This window comes from Oryzias latipes, chromosome 7, assembly GCF_002234675.1.
Source record: "Oryzias latipes chromosome 7, ASM223467v1".
Lineage (NCBI taxonomy): Eukaryota > Metazoa > Chordata > Actinopteri > Beloniformes > Adrianichthyidae > Oryzias > Oryzias latipes.
This window is the reverse complement of record NC_019865.2, coordinates 19,788,538-19,811,544: the sequence shown is the minus strand read 5'-3', so window position 1 is coordinate 19,811,544 and position 23,007 is coordinate 19,788,538. Positions and strand designations below refer to the sequence as shown.

Below are 23,007 nucleotides of genomic sequence, written 5' to 3'. Positions count from 1 at the left end.
CTAGATACAAGACTCACTAGCAGTTTAGGCAGGGATACAGGAGAAAGATTTAAGCCTGAAAAACAGTCAAGACCCCAAATCATGTCTCCACATTTGGGCTTACAATTTATTTTAATGTCACATCTCTTCATTTCAATTACAGCACAGGCATGTGTGAAAAGGACGAAGCAGCGCAACGTCACCGTATCAGGAGTGTGCTTAAAAATGAACATGACATGAGCTCTCCCAGTTCAAGGTTTAACTCCGCTGCCATTCCTAACCACTATGTGAGAGGAGACAAGCAGCACATTTGCTCGGGCTTCTGGTGTCACCACCAACAACCAGACTCTAAGTAGACACTCGTCAACATCTTTACATGTTTGAAACTGCAGCCGGAGCCCTCTGGAAAAAGCAAAACATTGTTGCACAGTTTTATTGAATAGGCAGTAGATTTACTAGATGTTTGGGTAAGTGTTCTTCAATGCTGCATCCCACATTCAAACCCTGTTCTCTTTTTTGGAAAAAAAAAATACTTTAATCTCAATAAAACAACACTTTAAGTATTCTTCACTCTCAGCCTCCTCTTTCTATTAGACTCCAAAATCCCTTGTTTTTGCCCCTTGTGACTTGCCTCATTGCATAAACAGTGACAACACCTTATGCAGCAAAATAAACTATACAGAAACGAAAGCTGGAAAACATGCACAACACTCATTATTCCAGAAAATAGGGCCATGTGAATAAAAACTTCATTGGTTTACTTGTGACTACTTGGAAAAAACATTATTTTTTCTGTTTAAGTCAGTTATAGAATTATCCATGCTGTCATTGTTCTGTTTCTCTATTTGGCCCTATTTTATTTATTTTATATGTGATTTCTGTTGAAAGACTTATTAATCAGTTCAGCCACATTCCATATCATTTCCATGCAGACAACATCCAGGTTTACTGCTCTTTCCCGGAAAATGATTATAACAAATTACAAAATCGGTGTGATTGTTTAACGAGCATTAAAATGTGGCTGTGTATAAATACTGAAATGCCCAGAAGACAGAGACATTGATTTCTGAAAATAATAATTCTATCTATCAGACAACTTAGTTCTTAGTACCTCTGTCCAATCGAGCCTCAGAAACCTCTGGGTGTTTTCTGACAAGTCTATGTCTCTGGAGGGTCACACAAAACAGATAATAAAAAACTATGCTTATCATCTGAGGGACATGGCTAAACAGAAGTATTTTATTGCGATCTGGCATGAAAAAAATAATTCATGCTTTTAAGATTAAGAAATCATCAATACAAGCTTCTGTAAGCATTGAAAAAAGTAATTATTAACATAAAAAATTAACATCTTCTCATTTGTCACCATTCCAAAATCTTTTGCCACCCTCTCGCTTCCATGTAAAATATTCTAGCTCTGCCACTGCTTACAGGCTTTGTGCTTACCGTTCTTTTGCAAAAATGAAGATTATATTGCAAATAAATGTGCCCTGTGGGTTTGAGTTTGCTATTTCTGTTCACTCTCTTGTTGTTTTAAGTCTGAGAGAAGAAGAAGAAGAAGCTTAAACACAGTGAGAGACAGCTTACACTTTCATATGAACTTGATCTGGGCGCCTTAAACAGAAAAACTGGATTTTGACACGTTCATGCATGTTATTTTTGGGACTTCAGACTCTATTTTTATCCTTTGATGCAGAAATCTCATGAAGTAACAATGAAAGCATGAAGAGCTTAATGTAAGGGTTTTCACTGGCTGTACAATCTCTAAAAACTGCAGCTCATCAGAAAAAGTGACTGAGCGAACATTTGGAACTTTTTGTTGTTTCAATGCAGATATTAGTGCATTAAATCAATTCTACAAATAAAGTCGCAAAATGTATTTGGGTGTTCATAAGACCAAAACTGACTGTTGTTCTTTGGATGCGAGTAGGTAGTCCAAAAGTGAAGTATTCTTGTTGAAATCCTAATTCTATGTTTATGCATCCCGCATTGTGCAAAACACAAAGACAGCATATTTTATTTAAGTTTAGCTTTGTTTCATTTATTAATGAATGCGAATACATGTTTATAAAATTTTTCCTTCATGATAAAGTTGGGAAAAAGATAAGTAGCTAGATTAGTAACAATAATTTTCTCGGGCATGAGTGACAAATCATTAAGTTTCTCTATAGCTTGTCAAAAATCTAAACACTACTTTGAATGTAAAATGTTCAAGGTGACAGTCCACCATTTACCAAATTGCCATTTTTTTCGGTTCATTAACTTTTCAAACATTGTCTGAATTAATCAAACTGTTTGATTGTTTTCAACACTCATTCTTCTCATCAATACATTTTTTTTAAAGAAAGATGTGAAAAATGTAAGCATCCAGAGATGCCATAACAGCAGCAGTGCAAGCACATCATACATGAGTTGGGTAATTAGATTTGAACTACTAGCACTTTTTATAGTAGCATTAAAATTTTGTATTTGCAGTCAGCACACTTGGCTCAGAGATCCTGATCCATTAAACTATGTTCATTTTTAGCCAGTGTCCATAAAGACAGAGAGGGACAAATAAGACCTAGGACAGACAACAATCCTATAGTTCAATTAAAAACATTTTATAAAGCAGTGAAAGGGTTTTTAAAGGTGTATAAAGCAGCTCACCGTCAGGATTCAGTCCAGCTTCTTGTAATTAATTTCCTTTTCCACATTTCCACGTTTGACTGTGCTCACATGTATTTAAACGTAGTGTTCCTGTCATTCCGCACCACAAAGTTGTCTGTCCTTTGCAGTTATCCAGCTGCTGTGCCCTATAACGCCCCCCCTGCCATAGATTGAACTCTCTCTTAAAAAGTTATTACTTCTGGTAGTTGACATATTTTGTTGATGTGGAGTCGTCTTTGGCAGAAACAGGTCGAGTTAAAAGTGGATTCTCAGCACTCGATCTGAGCATGTCCTCAGATTACACTGAAAAACAGGATCATTTAAAACCAGTCAAAGTTCCACAAGTTGTCACTGAACATTTGGTCTCTGCATTTCTTCTCACACTGAGGAATCAGTGAAATGTATTCACAACCACCTCTACAACCATATAGTGGTTCACATAGAAAGAGCTTAGAAATGTTGAAACTTAAACTAAAAAAGTCATAACATTCTCAGTTGGTTTAGTGCAGCGTTTCATTCCCAGGTGGCACATTGAGCCTCATCCAGTGTGGGTTCTTGGGCAAGACCCTTCATGCTACTGCCTAACTATGCAGCCACAATGGGGCCCAAGTCTGGGTCCCCCTGTGCCAGTCCCCAGCCTGGATAAAATACAGGGGTGTGTCAGGAAGGCCATCTGATGGGAAATTCTCTGCCAAATCTGTGCGAATCAGTGAAAGGTGATCCATTGTGGCGACCCCTAAAGGGACAGGCCGAAAGGTGAACAACAAAAAAGTCATAACTGCTGTTATCGTTGAGTAAACCCCATGTTGTTTGAATGTGACGATCAGCTTATAGCAGAGCAGAGCAGTAAGATAAAGGGGACAATACATGGCAGGGAGGCGCAACCTTCTGACCCCTAAATTCTTAAAATTAGAAGAGTTCAGATTGACATAGCTCTCAATCAATGTGGCAAACTTTTCTGTGAACTTTGAACCAAACTACAAGACATAACACAAAGATTAAGTTAGCTGTCCACCTTTTCTCCCTCTTCGGCCAAACCAAAATGTCTTCATAGTAATCTCTAAATGGAAAGGAGCCTCAGAAACCTGTTCACAAAAGTCACATGGCTTCAAATTTACCAAAAAAAATGTAGATGTTGAAAAGACAAAATTTGACACAAATTGATTTGGAAAAAGAAAGTGATCTGATAAAGTAACGGAAAAGACAAACCACTCTTCAGGAAGCCAGGGGGGAGGGGCCAACTGGAGACACAACAGAGACACTGTAAACTAGCCGACAGTCGTCAGACAGCACGTGACGTAGGGGAGAAGCACCGCAGATGGACCAGTGTAAATCAGGAACTGAGGAGTTGGGTGGCTGGTGGTGCCATGATTGAACTTCTCACTTGTACGTGGGACATCCTGTTCTACTACAACACAACTACAACCTCCGGACTAGACATTCAAGGCCAAACATCCACATTTGCTTCATCAATATGTCCTTGATAAAAGATTACCGTTTCGTGCATCCCTCTGTGCAGGTCCATAACTCATTCTGTTTAATTTAGGGGGACTGAAATTATATTTTCTTTTTATTTTCTATGTGGAGTGAAGTCTTGAGCATTCTTTGATGTACATGCTGTTATAATGGAATGGGACTAATAGAAAGAATTTTTGAAAAGCGCTGAAAATGTACAGCAGAGTCTCTCTAAAAGCCCTGCCGAACGTACGCATAAAACAACCATAAAGACAACAGAAGCGAAACAAAGAGCACATCATTTGAACCTAAGGGGTTCATCATAATCTTTAAATAGACTATTTTGCATGAAAATATCCTCAAAATCTTTGAACTCTTCTGGTCTTTTATTGCCTGTGCCGTACAGCCGAGATATGCATGGACTCCTCCTGGGGCCTGCTCCGCTCCCATTATCTTTCAAAGGACAGCAAACCATCATTACCCTTGCAGATGAGCCAAAAAAAAAAAAAATGATGACCCAAATCTGGAAAAGACCTTTGATTGTCAAAAACAAAACCAGATAAGAGAAATTAGAGCAGGGGAATCAAATCATCCCTTCCTGTCTTCTGCCAGGAACTCTCAGAGGAAGTGTCAATCCATTGGAGGCCAGATAAAATCTTCCACATTGTGACACATGGGGTAATCAACGCGCCCCGTCACCGGTAGTCCTTGTCGTTGATTAAGGCTTTTTATCCTCTATTGGGCTAAGCTCTGGGTTGTCGTTCTTTGTCTTGTGACAAGTGTAATTTCCTCCTCACAGTGTCCTATCTTGATAGAGAGCTAATAGAAACTCTGCCTCGATCTGCTGCTAATGAAAACAGATCCTTGGATGGCTGAGTGGTCTCATTTATTTTAACAGTCTATAAACTTGTTCAAATGGATTAGCCATGTTTTGTCTGACAAGCCAGTAGAGACATGCAAGACGATGGAAAGACTGTAGAGGAGACTTCATACACCGTCACATGCATTTAGGCTTCATTATGGCCCAACTGTAAGTTACCATGATCTCTTGATGTGGAGGGTCAGTGTCATGTTTCGTCAAGTTCCTGTCTGACATTTGTGTCCTCGTGTGTCGCTTCCTGTTTTCTTTTGAAAGTTCCCCCCTTTCCTGTTCATGTCTGTTTTCCCCACAGCTGTAGTCCTAATCATCCCTGATCGTTCCCACCTGTGCTGTCCCTCCTCATATGTATTTATGGTCTGTGTCTCCCTCTGTCCTGTGCCTGATTATCATGTGTAGATGTTTACCAAACCCTACGCCTATCTCAGGTTCTCAGGAATAAACGTTTTCCAAGAACTCTGCATCTGAGTCCTCACCATTCTGTGGTCCTTGTCAGTCAGAAATGATAACAGTAACAGTAAATTGATAGTTTACAGGGATTATTAGTCTGGGAAATGTTGGTCATTTTATTTCAGAATATGAAAAACATTTCTAAGCACACAGCAAAAAAAAGTTTAATTTTTGAAAATGTACATTTTAAAAATGTTTAAAATGTCAAATACTATGGTTTTTGACAAATTAAAAGTTTCAGTTTAATTCACAAATGCTAAAACTTTTTAGTAAAGTAGTTAACGCAGTTTAGTAAAAGGTTTGTTTTTTATGTGTTTTCTTTTAGTTTTAATTTTTTTCTTTTTGAGGATTATTTTTGATTTACTTTTATAAGACAAAACCAAATTCTTGTACTTTGATGCTTTTAACAAAGAGAGCGTTTATCACCTATTTGGAATCTCTTTATTGGTTCCCGTCAACACCAGGATTGACTTAGGAACCTTTCATTAGTTTAAAATTGTCGTAGGGCCTCATTATTTACCAGAACTGCTTTTCCCCTTTAAGCTCTCAGAGCCCTCAGAGCTTTAGGTAAAGATCTGCTCACAGCTTCTATAGGCAGAACAAAAACCCTCATCCTAACACTGTTGACCTCAGCTTCCACCTTCATCTACATTAGAGATTTTAAAAAATAATCTAAAGGCCAACTTTTTTATCAGTTTTTTAATTAAATTACCATTCAAATGTTTCTTTATTTCCTAGTTAAATACTTATGTCGAGATGATGATGGTTTTATTTCATTAGTGCTATGAATTTTATCTTTATTAACTAGATACGGATTTTTCTCCTGTTTTAAATGTATAATTATATAGTAATAATGGTTATATTATAATAATAAATAACAAGAACTAATCCTTATGCTTCACAACCCGTTATGTTTAGACCTTTTGATCAGAAGTTAGTTAGAACAACTGCATTTCCTGTAAATCAATTAACCGATCATGAGCTTCCTCCAAGAGTTTGAACAGTCATGTTAAATAAGTACAGATTACAGGTTTACAAAACACCTTAGGATGAAAGGGAGAATGGAAAACCTTGAGACCAATGTGAGAGCAGTTTTCATGGTCTCTAGCGTGTGGGTTGTAGCTGAAGCTACATATTTGACCCCCCAACTCTAAATTCCAGAGGGAATTAGCTCTGATACAAGCATGCTGTCCTTTGAGGGAGCATGTTTTCAGGCCTTACATTAACCTGTAATGATCCTGTCAGCTCTTTGTGTCAGAAGCTTTGATATATAGAACCAGTTAACCAGTATTGCTTTTAATAATTCAGCCTCAGTAGCAGGTTATTGTGTGAGTGTGTGTAACTAAGTGCCTGCATCATGAGAGGTCCATGATATGATTAGTGGTTGTTGGTTAGCATTGGAGTGGTTTGGATTGCGGTTTAAACTGTTCAATAATTTCTTGATTCTTGAACAAATTAGAGGTTCCTCTGTGACTAAAATCAAAGAATTTGTTCAAAAACGACCATGTTATGTCTGCTCGACTGAAGGATTGATAATTTTTTGCTCTAAAGTGTCATTCTAAAATCAAAATTTGCAGTTATATCAAACAGCTAATAAAGCGAAGGGCAACTGTCTGCTTTAATCTTACTGGTAGCTATCAGATGGTCCTGGACTTTAATGTGCAGCATCTTTTTGGACTCATTTAAAAGATAGAATTTTTTTAAAAACACTCCATATGTTTTAGATTTGTCTTATTCGTTTGACTGAAGATCAAACCACAAAAATTAAATTCCCACTGAAAAACTGTTCCCAGAGGTCTTTTGATTATGATTATGCTGTTTTCAGCCAAAATTTAAAAAACAGTTTTTCTTTAGGACATAGTTTCTGCAGAGCGTCAGTAGGTCTTAAAATAAAATGTAACCCAGGAGTTGTGGGCAGGACTACTGGCGTAGAGTAAGCCCACCCCCCTTTTCCATTATCTATCTGTTTACACACTCTTCTGCTAGCGTACAGCCCCTCAAAACCCCCATACTAACATTACCAGTGCAACAGAAATGGATCTGTCTGCAAATGGATTCCTCTGAATGCTTGTCGATGGTAGCACATACATCATTGCTACAGGCTTTTTCAGATGGGATTTTTTTGTCTGCTCCTGATTCACAACGATCCGACTAAAGAAAAACTCAGAAATGAAATTTGAAGCTTCATTTTTTTTAAAACACATAAACCCATAAAACACAATTTTCACTGGAGTGGGTCTTTTAAGTTTCACTTTTTGCTTGTTTGAAATTTGGATGATTCCAGAGATACGAGAAATGCAGCGATACTGAATCAGAGCACACACAGCACTTTGCGGCGTTATGAGGGGATTCTTTTTTTTCTCCCCTCAAAATCTGTAACCCAAAGTTTTTTTGGATTATTATCAGACTCATCACTATCTAAAGGGGTTGCAAGATGAAGGAAAAAAGTCTGAAAATGAATAAAAAAAAACACCCCTTTGGACCTCAGTGGACTGCAAAACTGCGAGGCATCATGAAAAAAAGCCATATGCTCAGTACTTGAAGAATCTCCTCCCTTCCTGCACTTGTATTTACACAAACAAATCAAATTTTACTTCACAACAATAAAAAAATATGCGATTTCACATACTGTATGGAAATGAATCCTGGGAATAACTCATCATTTTTTTTGACTGATGCTTGCAAACACTTATTTCCAGTTGCCAGACATGTTGCATTAGATGATCCAAAAAGCCTGGAAAGTTGTAATTTATTTTTGCACCTTAAGGGCAGGGATATAAATTCCAGTAAACATCTAAGCTATGCCATTACATGCAGCTCCACTGCTCCTCTGGTGGAGTTTCTTCCAGAATTTGCTCCCGTGGTTATTTATGTGGTGAGCAGCTTAAGAGGACATGTGCTGGGAGTTGGTTGCCAAAACCTTATAAAAACATAACCATCAAAGAGCAATGCAAATCCTTTAAATATCATCACGGCTCCAGTCTGCACAGGGGGATAGTCTGCAGTTGAGGTGGAGAAATGGCCCGTTTCGCTAATGGTCAAAGAAAAAAATCTATTAAAGGACAAAATGATGACTTTCTGATGAAGCTTCAGCCCTTTTCATCATAATTAAAACACTGCAGCAGCAGAGAGAACAGCAGGGGCATGACGTGCAACAGAGCAACGAATGCACTAAGAGCAACAGTCAGTTATAAAGCATGACCTTAGAAAGCTTAAATCATGTCTAAATGGGTGCTTGCTAGTGAAAAACCCTGGGCAAGTTATGGGTTTTCACACCTGGAAGATGGCCTTCTGCTCACACTACGATTAGTTGGTCGTTCTGGGAGTCAGCATCCACTTGGAGGCAATTTAAGTGAGCATCTTTGCGTGCTACCAGCTTTTTAGAGAGCAGGACCACATATTGAAAACCAGCACAGAGCAGAACCGCTGCAAGCTCCCATGTTACTTGACATGAACGTTATTGGAAAAACAGGATTTGCTGCAGAACTTTATTTTCCTCTGACAGCACTGTACATTGTAGAGAAAATGGGGTTTAAATCTATTTATTTATTTTAGTGCTACACAAATGAAAAACCTTTTTCTTAGGTTTTTATACACTTTGTAGCCTTTCTTCATACTTTTCTAGACACTTTAATAAAAAAAACACACTAACACACAAGTTAGAGGGTCACGGTATTAAAGTAAAAGAAGGAGGGGAGCTCAGAGTGTTGGTACGGCTTGTTTCATACAGCAGCCAGGAAGATGGCGATCGCATAGCTAAAATCCAACTTTCATTCATGTAATTATCTGAATAAGACATTTACATGAGAATTTTGTCTTTGTCATGGTTTAAAATCTATCTTTTTCCTTTTTTGAAGATGACCAGTTTGATCTTTATATGTTCTGAATCCAGATGAGAAGATTCAGATAAGGTTAATAGGTAATTAAAGCAAAACAAAATGTCAGTCCATTTAAATAAAACAAAAATTGTGATATTTGGTAACCATAAAGGGAATTTTGAACAACAAATATTTACAAATGGCTTTCCAATCGAAAATGGGACTTGAGAATAAGTTTGTTGGATTCATAATTGACAGCAAACTATCACAGAAACACACATCATCACATACACACAACACATATATTTTTTGTATAATGCAGATGAACACATTCATGATTGTTAATTATATCCGATGGCGTATACTTATATAGCGCTTTCTACCCTCTTTCAATGGCTCAAAGTGCTTTACAGTCACAGTCCCATTCACCCAGTCACACACACATTCACACACTATTGGCGGCTCCGCTGCTGAACACTGGCGCCAACCTCCCACCAGAAGCAAGGGGGGGGGGGGGGTTCAGTGTCTTGCCCAAGGACACTTTCACACAATTATATAATTACATCATCTTGAGAGGAAATTATATCTTTTTTCTTAACTAAGCTTCTGCCTGCTCCTTTTCCAACATGTTTTGCATTATTATTATTATAATCATTGTTGTTGTTATCTCTAAGTTTGGATTATTCAGATAAGAGCCGATTGCATGGTAAAGGGCCAACCTGACAAAGGAAAACAATGACAGAACAGCTATCATTCACTAAGTCAATGCTTCTAGTTAGACTCAAACTTGTGAAGCTCTCCAATCTATCAAACACAGTCTCTGCTGTGTACTGATATTTCTCATGGGTGACACCCAGCAAACAGCTGAAGGCGGTAGTGCAGGCTGCATGTGTGTGTGTGTTTCTACACTTGTGTCTAACTGTGTATGATCTGGTTTCGTGCTGCCAAGTTATGAAGCTTGGTGGGTCTGCTTGTGTTGATGGAGAAAAACGTCGACAGTTTCCCCATTAGAGCGTAAACAAAGGCACAACACATTGTGAGTGGAATGAGAGCTCTCAGGTTTCAGCAAATACCTGCAGCTGTTCAGATCTGTGGAGAAAACAGAGCCTTATATGTTTATACCTGAAATCTTCTGATGGAGTGTGTGGGTTTTAATAGTTTTAGTGCAAGAAGACTGCTTCAGATCTGAATTTAAGTTAATGAGCATTACTATCAGTCATGCGCATTGTATTCTATACAGAAAAACAATGTCATATTGTTTTAATATCAGTCTTATACTGTGTATGTTGTTTTAATGGGAATTTCCTCTTGTTCTGAGCAACCGAGGAAAGAAAGCCTATCCCAGCTGTCCTTGTTAAAAAGGCAAGACAGAAATGAATAGGTTTCCTATCCATCACACGGCCCCCTGGACAAAAACAACACAGAAAAAACAAACGTCCTCACTCCTGCAGACGAATGATTGTCACAAATCTACCTGTCATTCATGTTTTTGAGCTTGCAGAAAGCACTAGTCATTTGTCAGATTTTGCTTTGTCAAGATTTTTCTACTTGAAATAAATAATAGTTAAAGTATGTTGGGGGGGTTTCGGTGTTACAGTTCTTCATACATTTTGTAAAAAGAGAAACAATTTGGTTTTGATTTGCTTTATTTGAATTTGCATTGATAAATGCAATGGCAAGTTTATGTAACCCTTGTGCTATCCTAGGCACTTTAACATTGGGAGCTGGGTCATCTAGACCCCACTAGACAGTGCTCTGAACCTTTTTTCTTCAATAATTTGTGATCTTCACTGGTGTCCATGGATTACATGAAATCTTTCCACCTTTATCCACCTTTGTCATGGTAGGGAGAACACTTCAATGTAAGGGTGGGGTCATCTAAGATAGCACAAGGATTAAGCAGTAAAAAAATAAACAACTACATGTAATATTAAAAAAAAAACATTCAAATGAGTTTTATATTGATTGGCTTTTTGCTGAAGGATATAAATGTTGGATCAATCAGTAATATTTCCGGCAATGAGTTTTCTTTTTTTCTTATGCAGCTAAAGAGAATTAAGGATTTCAAAGGATACCAGGGATAAGATTATAGACCTTTAAACATGAAACTATTCAAAAGATGGAGGATTATCTGTTTTGTGGTTTAATGATCAACAGGACAGTAAGGAATATCTTAGTATGGCATTTGAGGATGTTTAATGAACCTCAAGGCAACTAGAACCATTTTTACCAAATGGTCCTTCTCAGGAAAGACCGACCTGTCTGAAGATGATGTCGGACTCAGATCAGATCCAAGTGAAAGGACTGTGATTGGATGAGATCAACCCAAATCCCTTTAAAACACGGTGAAGGATACGTTTGCCTTGCCGTGCGATGTTCTGTTCTTATAGGCCAAGGCTACGCAGCAAAAATCATGGAGGTTCAATTCTGCATAGAGTGGGACAAAATCCCTCCAGAGGTGTGTGCAATTTTATTTTAATTTTTCATCAAATCCTTTTTTTTTCTTTTTGACAGAAAAAAAATGTTGGTATTTACCTTTTCATGTTTTGATGACTGCCTAACTCTTTCCTCTCCTGAAAAAGACTTCAGTCAAAAAAATGTTCAAGTAATACCATCCATCCATCTTCTGCTCCCACCTAGTCCTGTTCAGGATCACAGGGTTATCCCAGCTACTTCAGGGCGAAGGCCAAACAAATCCTGAACAGTTTGCGGGTCCATAACAGACACACAAACCTTCACTCCAAGATCATTTTAAAGATTCACTTTAATGAAAATGGTGTTTTGGGTGTTTCTAACAACATCTTGTGGCATTTTTCTCATGATGGAGGAATTAAGCTAATTCTGAGTATCTCTCTTTCAATTAGTTGTGAATCAGGAGCAGATGAAAAATTTCACAAAGTCTTATTTATAACATACACTGGATGGGCCACAAGCTCCCTTCTCCACTCTGCAATAAGGATGGGAAGGGGGGGGGGGGGGGCTCTGCGATCCCACTCAAAATTCAGATGCAAATTAAACTTCTAATGTACTTCTGCCACTCTACAGAAACTGTTCCAGAAAACAACTGGTTTTCTTTTTGAAATTTTAATAAAAGACTATTGGGAACACTTTTAAATCAGATGTAAAGATGATCAGAGCGAGACTTTAAACTTGTGCTTTCAGTCAAAAATAAGAAAAAACTACTTTTAAACTAAATGTCTCAAATGTGTTCTTGTCAGGCATCTTTGACGTGATTCCATGTATTTAATATTTAATAGATGAGACATAATTACTGCATTTTTTTATTTTTTCTTGGGTTAATTTCTTTTTTTGTTATTCTGTCTCCCACGGTTTGAATAAAAATGTTATTAAATTGATCAAATTATGTCAAAGTTCCTAAAAAAACCATTAGCGAATAAGGCTCCTTTGCCACCATGAACACTGTAGTTCGCCTGCGTCTGAGTAATTCATCACTTACACGTGTCGGATGTGAAAGCTGTCCCTGTAACAGTGATCATGACTTGATGTAAACAGGGCCATCTCATCAGCAGTGAGCTAAAGTGTTGTCTTGAGGAAGGGCGAGGGCAATGACAAGGATTCTCAGAGTAATAGGCTTTGAAAGATCAGCACACCATTAAGTGGACCTGCAGTGCACATATTAGCCCTTCAGGCCCATTACTGAGCAAAAACACGGCCAAGCTAGACATCTCAAACTACTAATGGCAGTCTCCCTTTACAACATCAGGTTGTTAAACACAGCTCTGTGGATGCTGCTGAAACGCACAATATGAGTTCTCCACTGAACGATCGACAGAGTTTAGATAGAACACAAATTTGCTCTACTGTGAAATTTAATGATCATTGATTTATAGAAATGTGTGTTTTTTTGTAAATCAGTTAAAATTAGTAGCACTGGTGTGGAAATGACCATTGTTGTGTGAAAAAAATCAACACTGCCCATCCTTGAAAAACCTCACCGATCACATCTAACTGCACATATAATGGAATATTTTCATATGGCTTTTTTTTTTCTCTGCTCTGCAGCCAGTCACAGTGGCATGAAAATCAATGCCAGAAATAGTGCACAGGGAGATGGAGGGGGGGTGTTGACTGCAGGATTTAGGAACTTAGCTTCCCCCTGCTGCTGGAAGGAGGTTTTTGCCAGGCGGGTGCTGCTGTGCAGAACAAGAACTAATCTGAAGTAGTCTCTCACATCTAAAAGCCCTAAAGTCATGCATGTCTGTAGAAAGTTTGTGCTTTTTTATTTTCTTTTGTTTTTTAAATGCTTAAGATGAACCCTCAACACAACAACAAAAGTTTCTGCTGCTGAGTGCTTACCATAACGAAGTCACACGCGATCAACTTTATCGTGCAAAAGGATTTCCCCTTCACATCCAGGCTAAATGTCGCTGGGTCTAAAGATAGACATAACTCATACATGTTAATGAGCAGCAGGCGGTCCCTAACATTGACAAAGAAAGTGGGAAAATGCCTCAACTCATGCATTTGGAACATGGATAAAAAATGCAAAAGCAGGCGGCCACTTTGTGCACCCTGTCTTCTAGTTTTGTTTTTTGACGACGTTAAAAGAGCAATCACAGATATGGCTTTTTAATATGGCTTTTGTGGTATTTTTCTCATGATGGGAGACATAAATAAGCGGCACAATCTTTTTTTTATTTTGGCTAAAAATGCCATAATCGTAATTAAAAGAACAACTTTTAAAATAGATCAAACGATGAGCAGAGTGGGACATTAAGAGTTCAAGTGTTGCAAATTTCTATTTTAAAAGTAATTTCTGTGCTGTACAAAAACAATTATCAGGGATTTATAATATATATAGTATAAAATATATAATATTATAAAAATATATAATATATATTTATATACATTTATAAAACATAGAAGTGTCTCCAAACTTTGAGAACGGATGGGTCACACGAGACAAGCTTTTCATTTTTAGGAAACTCTGTTATTTGTGCTCCAGTCAGAATGAAAATCCTGAAGTTTTCAGTAAAGAAATTAAGATGAATCATCCGAGTAAACAGAATGTCAACCACATCAGATCCACATAAATCCATCTGCTGCAGGAGAGGTTTAACCGCTCAACACACAAATGGTAACAACAAAAAATACACACCCCTCAACCACAGCCTTCAACTTTATTCAAAGCAAGCTGGAACTGAAAAACAGCCTATTCGCACCCAACCTAACAGGTTACCAAATTAACAGTTTATTCATGCCGACATGTGCATCCAAGCATGAAAAAGTGCCTTATTTGTCCATGTTACTGACACCAAACAAGACAAAACAATTACTGCTGCTGTCCTTCCCAGAGAAACAACAGCAGCATCATTTCCAAAACAACATTTGTTTTCATTCCAGTGACTGAGCCTCGAAGAGGCTTTTGTCTGAGACAAACTTGGTAATAGTGTTTTATTGTAAAGCCACAATGTGTGCAGAGGGAGAAACGGAGGAACAGACAAGAGAACAAAACGCCCAACTTTACTTTGGTGTTGCTGTTGTTTTTCCTTTTTTGTTCTAGTGAACAATTTGATTTAACCTCCTGCAGATTTGACCACGAGTCTGGTGTTGAGAGAGCTGCATGCAGGTTGTCTAATCAGTTTTTACGATAAAAATACACAATTACTGCTTGTTCAAACTGAATTTCAACATCCTGTTATGGTGTTGTTCAGATGTTTTGCGTTGGTTCATATCAAAAAAACATGTTGTTGTGGTAACTTCACATCCTTTTTGCTTGAAAATGGACTAAATTCCTTTTTTTATGTAGTCACAGTTTCATCAGGTTAATAGGCCAATACCTTCAAAAATCAGTAGACAAAAATGAGTTTGTCTAGAAAAAAAAACTAACTAAACTTTCTGGCCTTTATCAGATCATTACAATCTCTAAATGCATGTGTATGCACATTTTCTTATTTGTTTTTTAGATCTCTCCTTCAGAGGCGCCGCAGCAATTCATGTGCCTCCATCTATATTTATCTGCAACCTTCTCACTCACACCATCCACCCTTTTGTTTTCCTTCACTGCATCCATGAACCTCCTCTTTGTTCTTCCTCTAGACCTCTTTTCTGGTAGCTCCAACCTCATCACCTTTTTTACCAACTTTATCATTTTTTCTCATCTCAATGTCTCTGAACCTTCTCAATACGTATCCCTGAATTGTTTTCCAAATAATCTACTATGATCTGTACCTCTGATGGATTCATTCCTGATTCTATCCATCCTCATCCATCGCAAAGATATCCTCAACGTCTTCATCTCTGCTACCTCCAGCTCTGCATCTTTCTCATTCACAGTCTTCTCCTTTCATTCATGCTGACACTCTTTAGTCACACGTCACACCTGAAATGTTCCTCCACCTGTTCCAACCTCCATCGCCTTTTACCCTCTTTCTCAAACTCTCGGTTGACTTCAATACTTAAAGTCCTCCATCTTCTTGACCTCTACCACCTGTTACCTCACCGCTCTACTTGAGTTCCACTCATATACATACAGATATTCTGGTTGTTTTTTTTGTTTTGTTTTTTGTGGATGATCTTCAGTTCTCTCCTTTCTAGATCAACCTCCACCTCTCTAGATGTTTCTCCACTTGCTCCCTACTCTCGCTACAGATCACAAAGTCATCTGCAAACATCATGATTCTTGTCTCACCTCATCTCACCACGGAAAACAAGAAGGAGGTCAAAGCTGATCCTTGGTGCAGTTCCCATCTCCACCTTCACAGTTTGAACCTGCTTCCAGTCTATAAGCCTTGCTCCCTTTCTATCTGGTCTCCCCAGTCATCCACTTCTATATTGTCAAAGTCCATATATTTAAAGTTCCTCCTCTAAGTCCTCCTATCCTGATTTCCTTTTCTCTCTCTTCCTTCTTCTTCTCCTTCTTCCACCAGCAGTGATCCAATTTCCATCAGCACCATGTAGGCCAACAGCATTGGTGGTGGTTGTTGTCAGCCTGGGTCAGGACCGATCGAGTGTTATGTTTGGAATTCCCATGAATGAGTTGGCTTTGGTTTTTCATTTGATACCCTTCCTAACACAACACTCTACCTTTACATGGAATTGGGACCAACACATTTAAAAGAAATGGATTATGCCAAAGTCTCTTGTATTTTTGCATAAGTTTCAGAGTCATTTTCTGTCAAAATTTATATATATATATGGAAGTCTGGAAGTATATATATATATATATAAAAATAATAATTATAATAATTAAAAAATATATATATATATATATATATATATATATATATATATATATATATATATATATATATATTTTTTATTATTATAATTATTATTTTGCTGGTTATGTATGATTTTCTTGTGTTTCTTAATATTCTTTTGTCATCATTTGCATCTGTCTTTAAAAGGTTTTTTTAAACTAGCATCTTCCTCTCACTATAGCATTGAGTGTAATTGATTATACACAAGTAGTTTCTAATGTTGTGGGAAAGTATTTACAAACTTTTTTTTTTGTTTTGCTTTGTTTCATTTTAATGAAAACTCCAAACCTAACAAAGTCACAAGTTATTTGGAATGAAAACATCAACAAATTTAAAAATTTGCATATGGAAAAAAATACTTTTTTTTCAATCTTAGTAAACCTGCAGATACAATTTCTTATTTTAAACAATAAAAATTGCTACATTAATCCATTACACTGGAAATAAAGTAGCATACAGCTGACTGATTCCTAATAATCAGTTCATTCGAGACAGTTTTAGTGTGGAGTGCCATCACTTTGACCTGGAGTCAGGTTGCAGCTCCAATTCTGTGACGATGTGGTGTGAAACTCAGACGTTTATATTGGCAGGGCAATTTAAAGAATCCTTCAAAAGAATCAGAAACTCCTGAAAGTCTGAAAGTGACTGTCTTTGTGGGAGCGTGCTCTAAAACAACTAAGCTTTAAAAGCTAGTTAAAGGATCACTGAGAGGAAGAATCAGCAGTTTAGAAAATAGGATTATGCTGATAATAGGAGAAATGGATCTGCTGTTGTTTTGGAGATCATCCGCCTGTGGTCAGCAGAGTACAGCCACACAGGCAACCAACAGATGGAACAGCGGGAGCTGAGACCAAAAAGAGGGGATCGGGACTGCGGACGTGCCGTTTCTGTGATCCCCTGATAAAGACCAACAGATGAATGGAAATGCAAAACCTTCCCAACAAACTGAGACAGCTTTTCTCCGTCGCCGTCTCTCCGCCCTGTCTGTTTCGCTCTTTTCCACAGCCTGTGAATTTCAGCGCTGACGTACACCCCTGCTTTCAGGACAGTGTGAAATAAAAGGGAGAAGAAGCCGACGTGGAGAATAATTCATCCTGCCCCATTCCTATAATGTCACACTAACTCACAGCAGCATGGAAAATGAATTACAAAAGAGCAAGGAAATGACAGTAAACACATCCTCAGATGGCTTTCTGGGTATAAGAGGAATGATTTCAGCTTTCAAAGAGATTGCGATACAGGGACAGTCATTTGGATCTTGAGGTTAAAAGTAACAGGCTTTTTTGTCAGTCTTCTCTAAGATTTACATCTCCATGAAGCATTTCTTGCTCATTTTTTTGTCCCTAAGAGTTGGTTGCTATTGAGGGAAAACCCTAATATACTATTGTGAATCATTAGAGACTTCAACTTCACTTCCAAATATCCCCTTCAAATATGAAGACTTGGTACCGGAATCATTTTTCTAAGCTGTCAGTCGTACAGTTAGTAGTAATTGGTGGCCTCTGGCACTGCACTTCCTTTCAGAATGCATACAAATCCCACCTCCAGACGGCGGCCCTAACTGGAACTGTGGCCTGAACCTTAACCTCAATAACTGATAGCCATCACAGACGTGTAATTGGTGTTGTTGTGGATGGCGGACAGCTTCAAAGAGGCCACGGCTCATTCGGTCTTCAAAATAAAAAGGTAATCTCCGAAAATGTGCACATGGTGTCTTTCGGGAAATTACGAGAGGTTTGTGAGAGCTGGACAGGTCCCTTCTCCCATGCAGGTGTCAGGAGAAGAGAGTTGAAACAACAGTGACAGCAGAGTAGCTGCAAATAAAGAGTGATAACTCAGAAGAGCGGGATAATTAGACACAAATTGTCACTGATGAAAGGCAGAGGGACAAAATCAGGAAAAGATGAGTTCCTCACAGATGAGAACAGGAGAAAAGTGACTCATCTTGATGTTTGTTTTTGAGGGTTTTCTTTTGGATCTGGACACACAAAAGGTAATGTTGAGAAAACCAAAATCTGAAAACTGACCAGAAATCTATCATCAACCTTACTTTTAGTTATATTTGCAGGCTGGCACAAGTAAAAAAATATGGAAACTAGCAAAACTGCTATGTGTAACCTCCCAATTAAGGTTACACATGGCAAAGATCACTGAACACTTACAAAACTCATAAGACTGCTATCTCCACTAAATCAGTTTTCCTAAAGTGACTTTTTGAAACAGCAACTACCCCCATGTCATGGTTAAAATCAAGGGAAATCTTTGAATTATGACTATGCTGTTTTTAGCTAAAATAAAAACAAAGAAACAGAAAAAACTGCCTCGTTTTCTGGGACATATTTCCTGCAGAAAGTAGTTCATTAAAAATTCACCGCTGGGTTACGGGCAGGACCATCAGCAGGAGTAAGTCCCCCCTCACTTCCTGTTATCCATCTAAAACTCCATCTAAATTTTCTTTATGTGCATATTAAACTGCACATTAAAAACAGCAAAAATACAATTCATATCAGAGTAGTTCTTCAAGATGTATATTTATAGAAGAGAAAAAATGTTTGATGAAATAGAATAGGAAATTAAAGCATGAAGCGTTTTATTTTGTATGTCTTGGAAGTCGGTTGATGAATTCATGGAGTGCTATTCATCAATGATAGGAAAGATGTAAAAATATTAAGCACCTGAGCTTCACCTTTTTTATTTTGAGTGTGAATGTGAAGAGTTGGCCTGTCACCTCAAATTAAATCATTGCCACTAATTGAAACCCATCAGAGAGGCTTTTGAAGCAGATGTGGATGTTGCACTCAAAAGATTAAGAGGGGAACCTAAAAAAGCTGCAGCAAAACACACAGGTGTTAATATAATAATTGAAATAAAAAAAAACTGCAGCAAGCCAAATCCACATGAACTGGTCTTGGAGAGATGAGCAGTGTGTGCAAACATTTTTTTCTCTCTTGTCACTGCTTCTAAGAAATAAGCTACTCTCTTTTTTTAGAGCATCCTCATGTTTCACCACAGTAAAATATATATATACATAAGCATCCATTATTTACTGACCGAAAATGAACAGATGCTTCTCAAAATGCCAGCGATGATGAAGATGCAGCTGTGTCACACAAAGGAGTAGCAAAATTTACACTAAAAATGCAACCGAGCAGTTTGTGTGGGGATGGAAATCAAACACATAAATAACTCCTTCGATGTTCTGGAGAGGAAAAAAGAGGGAAGAGGAGGGGGGTGGGGGAATCCAGCTTAATGAAGGGGCTCATTGTACCATCGAGACCCCCACCGGTTCAGAGTGAAACAACCTCTCAGCATAAAATTCATCTGTTGATCAGACAGGGTCCATTATGCGTTTTTCTCCCCATAAGAAAAGTTACAGTTTGCAGTTCGACAAATTGAAAAAGACAGGATTTTCTAAATAATATTAACCTTTTTTTCTTTTCTTTTATTATTATTATTATTATTATTACTTTACTTCAATTATTTGGTGCTTTAGCTCCAAACAGGGTCCATACTCTCAAAGCTTGAGCCACAACACACAGCTGCACTACTCTGATGTTTCCCTGTCACAGCACTCCAAACAATGCAGATAAAAATGGAACAATAGGAAAAAGAAAAGATGGCTTACCTTTAAATCATTTTAAAATAAGTGATGTTGAAGTTGAAAAAATAGGTTATGTCTTCTGTTTTTCTTTTTTATGATTTCTTTCCCCTCTCTCCTTCTCCCTGCACCCTTTTGGAAAGCGCCAGCTCCACTCAGCTACTGACTCCGCTGCTGCTGCTTCTCGCTGGAAACCCGCCACAGATTAGGATGAGAAATTTAAAAGTTTAAAAAAATGACTGACGAAGCCTGGGTGGGACGTGGATTTTTTTTTCCAAAAAAAGCTCGGATGGAATATCGGTTGTGTGTTTGCCTGGCGCAGAAGCAGTGGTATAAGCTCAGACCAGATGTTGAAGCGTCTCAGGCGCTGTCCACCAGCGAGTGGTGCTGAAAGAGCTTCCTACCGCTGTGGAGGTTCTCCACTTTTCTTCCTCTCCAGCTTTTCCCAATGAAATCTTCCCTCCTTTCGCGCGCAGGAATGAATGTGATCCCTCCTACATGTTAGGCTCTACCCACCAAAGCTGTGTCAAACACTGACTGACAGTGCTAGGTAGAGAAATGCGCAAATTCTGTCATCGAAATCAGCTGTTTTGCGGAAGAAAAAGATTATTGAACAAAATAAATACAATTTTGCTTATTTTTTGTAATATCTTAAAACTGTTGTGCCAAACTGTTTTCACGCAAATTCTAAGAGTTTTCACTGCAGAGATTATCTTTGGGAGTCTCCCCCTCTCATGAGGATGCTCCGCAGCTGCTCTCATTCATGATGGGTTCCATACAAGGACTGTGCAGCTCTGCAAATTATTTACATTGACGCAGAGTGGGGGGATTCTTATAGATTTTACTGTCGGCTTTAAGCTTCTGCGCATTAGTGCTGTCAGTTATAGTTAAAGAGGCTTGCTGTGTTACGTAGACTCTTCCTCGGGTCCTTTGAGCAGCTCACTTGCTGAAATTCACAATGAGGGGGAGAAAAAAATGTGTCGGATTTTATTCTTAAAGCGCCCACTAGCGCATCTTAAGCCGCACTGCCTTCCCTGTTTTTCATCTGTGAGAAAACTCGACTGTTTAAAGTTTAAGAAGCAGCGGGTCCGCACGCGCACCTTAGCTCCCGCACGTAAGCCCGTCTCCAGCTGCGTTTCTGTCCTTCTCAGAGTTCAGTAAATACCTCTGATCATCCTTTGGGTGCTTTTTTTTCAGCTCAGATTGGCTTTTCTTTACATGCTTGTCACCACCCCACCGCACTGATTGCGCGTATTGATTCATGCGTTTAATCAGTTGCGCTGCCACATGCGCGGAGTCGCTTTCTTTGTTTGGCCCAGAGCATCTTGAACAACAAGAACTAGCCTGACGACCGGGAAACAGCAGGATTTTGAAGATTTCATGAAATTGTGTCACGACTAAATGGCTTAATTCAGTTGGCATTTATACGTTTTCCTCTTCCATCTTCGTTTTTTTTTTAAATATATTTAAATTATTATATACTGTACAATATTATTATTATAGTTTTCTAGAAACATTCATTGTTATGCCTAAATTCCAGTCGTCTTTAAGACTGTCTGTTGAGGATCTTTTTTTATTATTTTGTATTTCAACGTAAGTTTTTTCAATGATGAATTTTATGCCTGATTATTTCATAGATCTGAAAAAAGTCTCTGTAGACCAAAAACAGCTAGAAAGAAAACCTAAGAATTATGAACATAAGCACTGAAAAAAGTAAAAGGAAAACTTTCTAACATCCTGGAAAGTGTTGGCTTTTGGTTTTAAATTTGTACAAAAGATTCTGCTTCATTTGAAGAAAACCAATGAGACAAATTAAGGCTTAAATTCGTGTTTTTTCTTTATTTTCTATTATGAAAATGTACTCTTGAGTTTTCTTAAGAGCTTTAGTGTTTTGGCTAAACTTGACGGGGGAGAGGTTGCCATACATTTCAGGCAACTGCACACATGTTCATCCATATTTAATCCATGTCACTATAGAAAACTGATTTTACTAAATGAGCTTTAATTTTACTAAACTCAGTTAAGATGGCAAGTTTAAAACTTTTTGCAATAAATCAACATTGATTGGTTAAATGATAAGAATTTCCCCTGCCATAAAACTTGCCTTTATTGGTGCTACAAGTAAAAAAAGAGTAAAATTAAAGCTACAAGTAGCATTTAGCGGGCCCGAGCACGTGCCACCGCCTGGCACGAGCGACCGCCCCGTGAGCAACGCCCTGCTCGAGCCATTCTCGTCGTTTTTTCTTGTCCATTCTGGAGCTCCAAGCTAATGTTAATATGACAGCAGCCTGTGGGGGGGGGGGGGGGGGGGGACTATAATCTGTTGCCTTAAGGGACAAAGACTTTTGCATATAGCATTAAAAAAAAATTCTTAAATCTAAGCCTCGTTTAGACCTGCTCATTTTCTCATCAAGTAGAAGAAGGTTTTTATCAGATTAAGAAACAAGCAATGATGATAATTGCTATCACTGTCCCTAAGGATGAGAACAATAGAACTCATTCAATTTTCACTACAATGTCTAGATGAGTGTCAGCTATGTCTGATAACTTGGTGAATTAGCTGGACCGGGATCTTACAAAGTGCAGGTGGTTTAACGTCCAGTGTGATGAGTCTGTGGACGGCAACAGTACAGCATAGCTTTTGGTTTCCACAAGAGAAGAATTCCTGACACATCTGCCCTAACAGACAACAACAAGAGGAGTTGAAATGTATAACACGGTGAAGGAGTTTTTGTGCAGAAAAAGGTACCATTAGAAAAGCTGGTAGCCATACCTGCAGACGGGGCTCCTGCTATGATTGACCGACAAACAGGTTTCATCACTCACTGTAAAGCTGACCAAGACTTTCCAAAATGTCTGCATTACTGCTGCTTCTTTCACCAGTAGGCCTTATGTGCAGAAGTGATTGGCTCTGGACATATAATGACTCCTATTGTGAAAATCATAAAAAACCTCAGC

The 23,007-nt window shown here is 38.2% G+C and overlaps 1 protein-coding gene across 2 annotated transcripts in view; it reads right to left on the bottom strand.

The window, feature by feature from the left end:
- LOC101164479 (metabotropic glutamate receptor 4) overlaps window positions 1–20,566 on the bottom strand; it is a 239,060-nt gene extending 218,494 nt beyond the window's left edge. Inside the window, exon 1 of one of the 2 annotated variants that reach the window (XM_020704800.2) lies at window positions 20,077–20,566. The gene's annotated coding sequence lies outside the window, so the exon portion shown is untranslated. The remainder of the gene's footprint in view (window positions 1–20,076) is intronic. The other variant, XM_004070921.4, reaches the window with a different exon arrangement.
- Window positions 20,567–23,007: the final 2,441 nt, after the last annotated feature.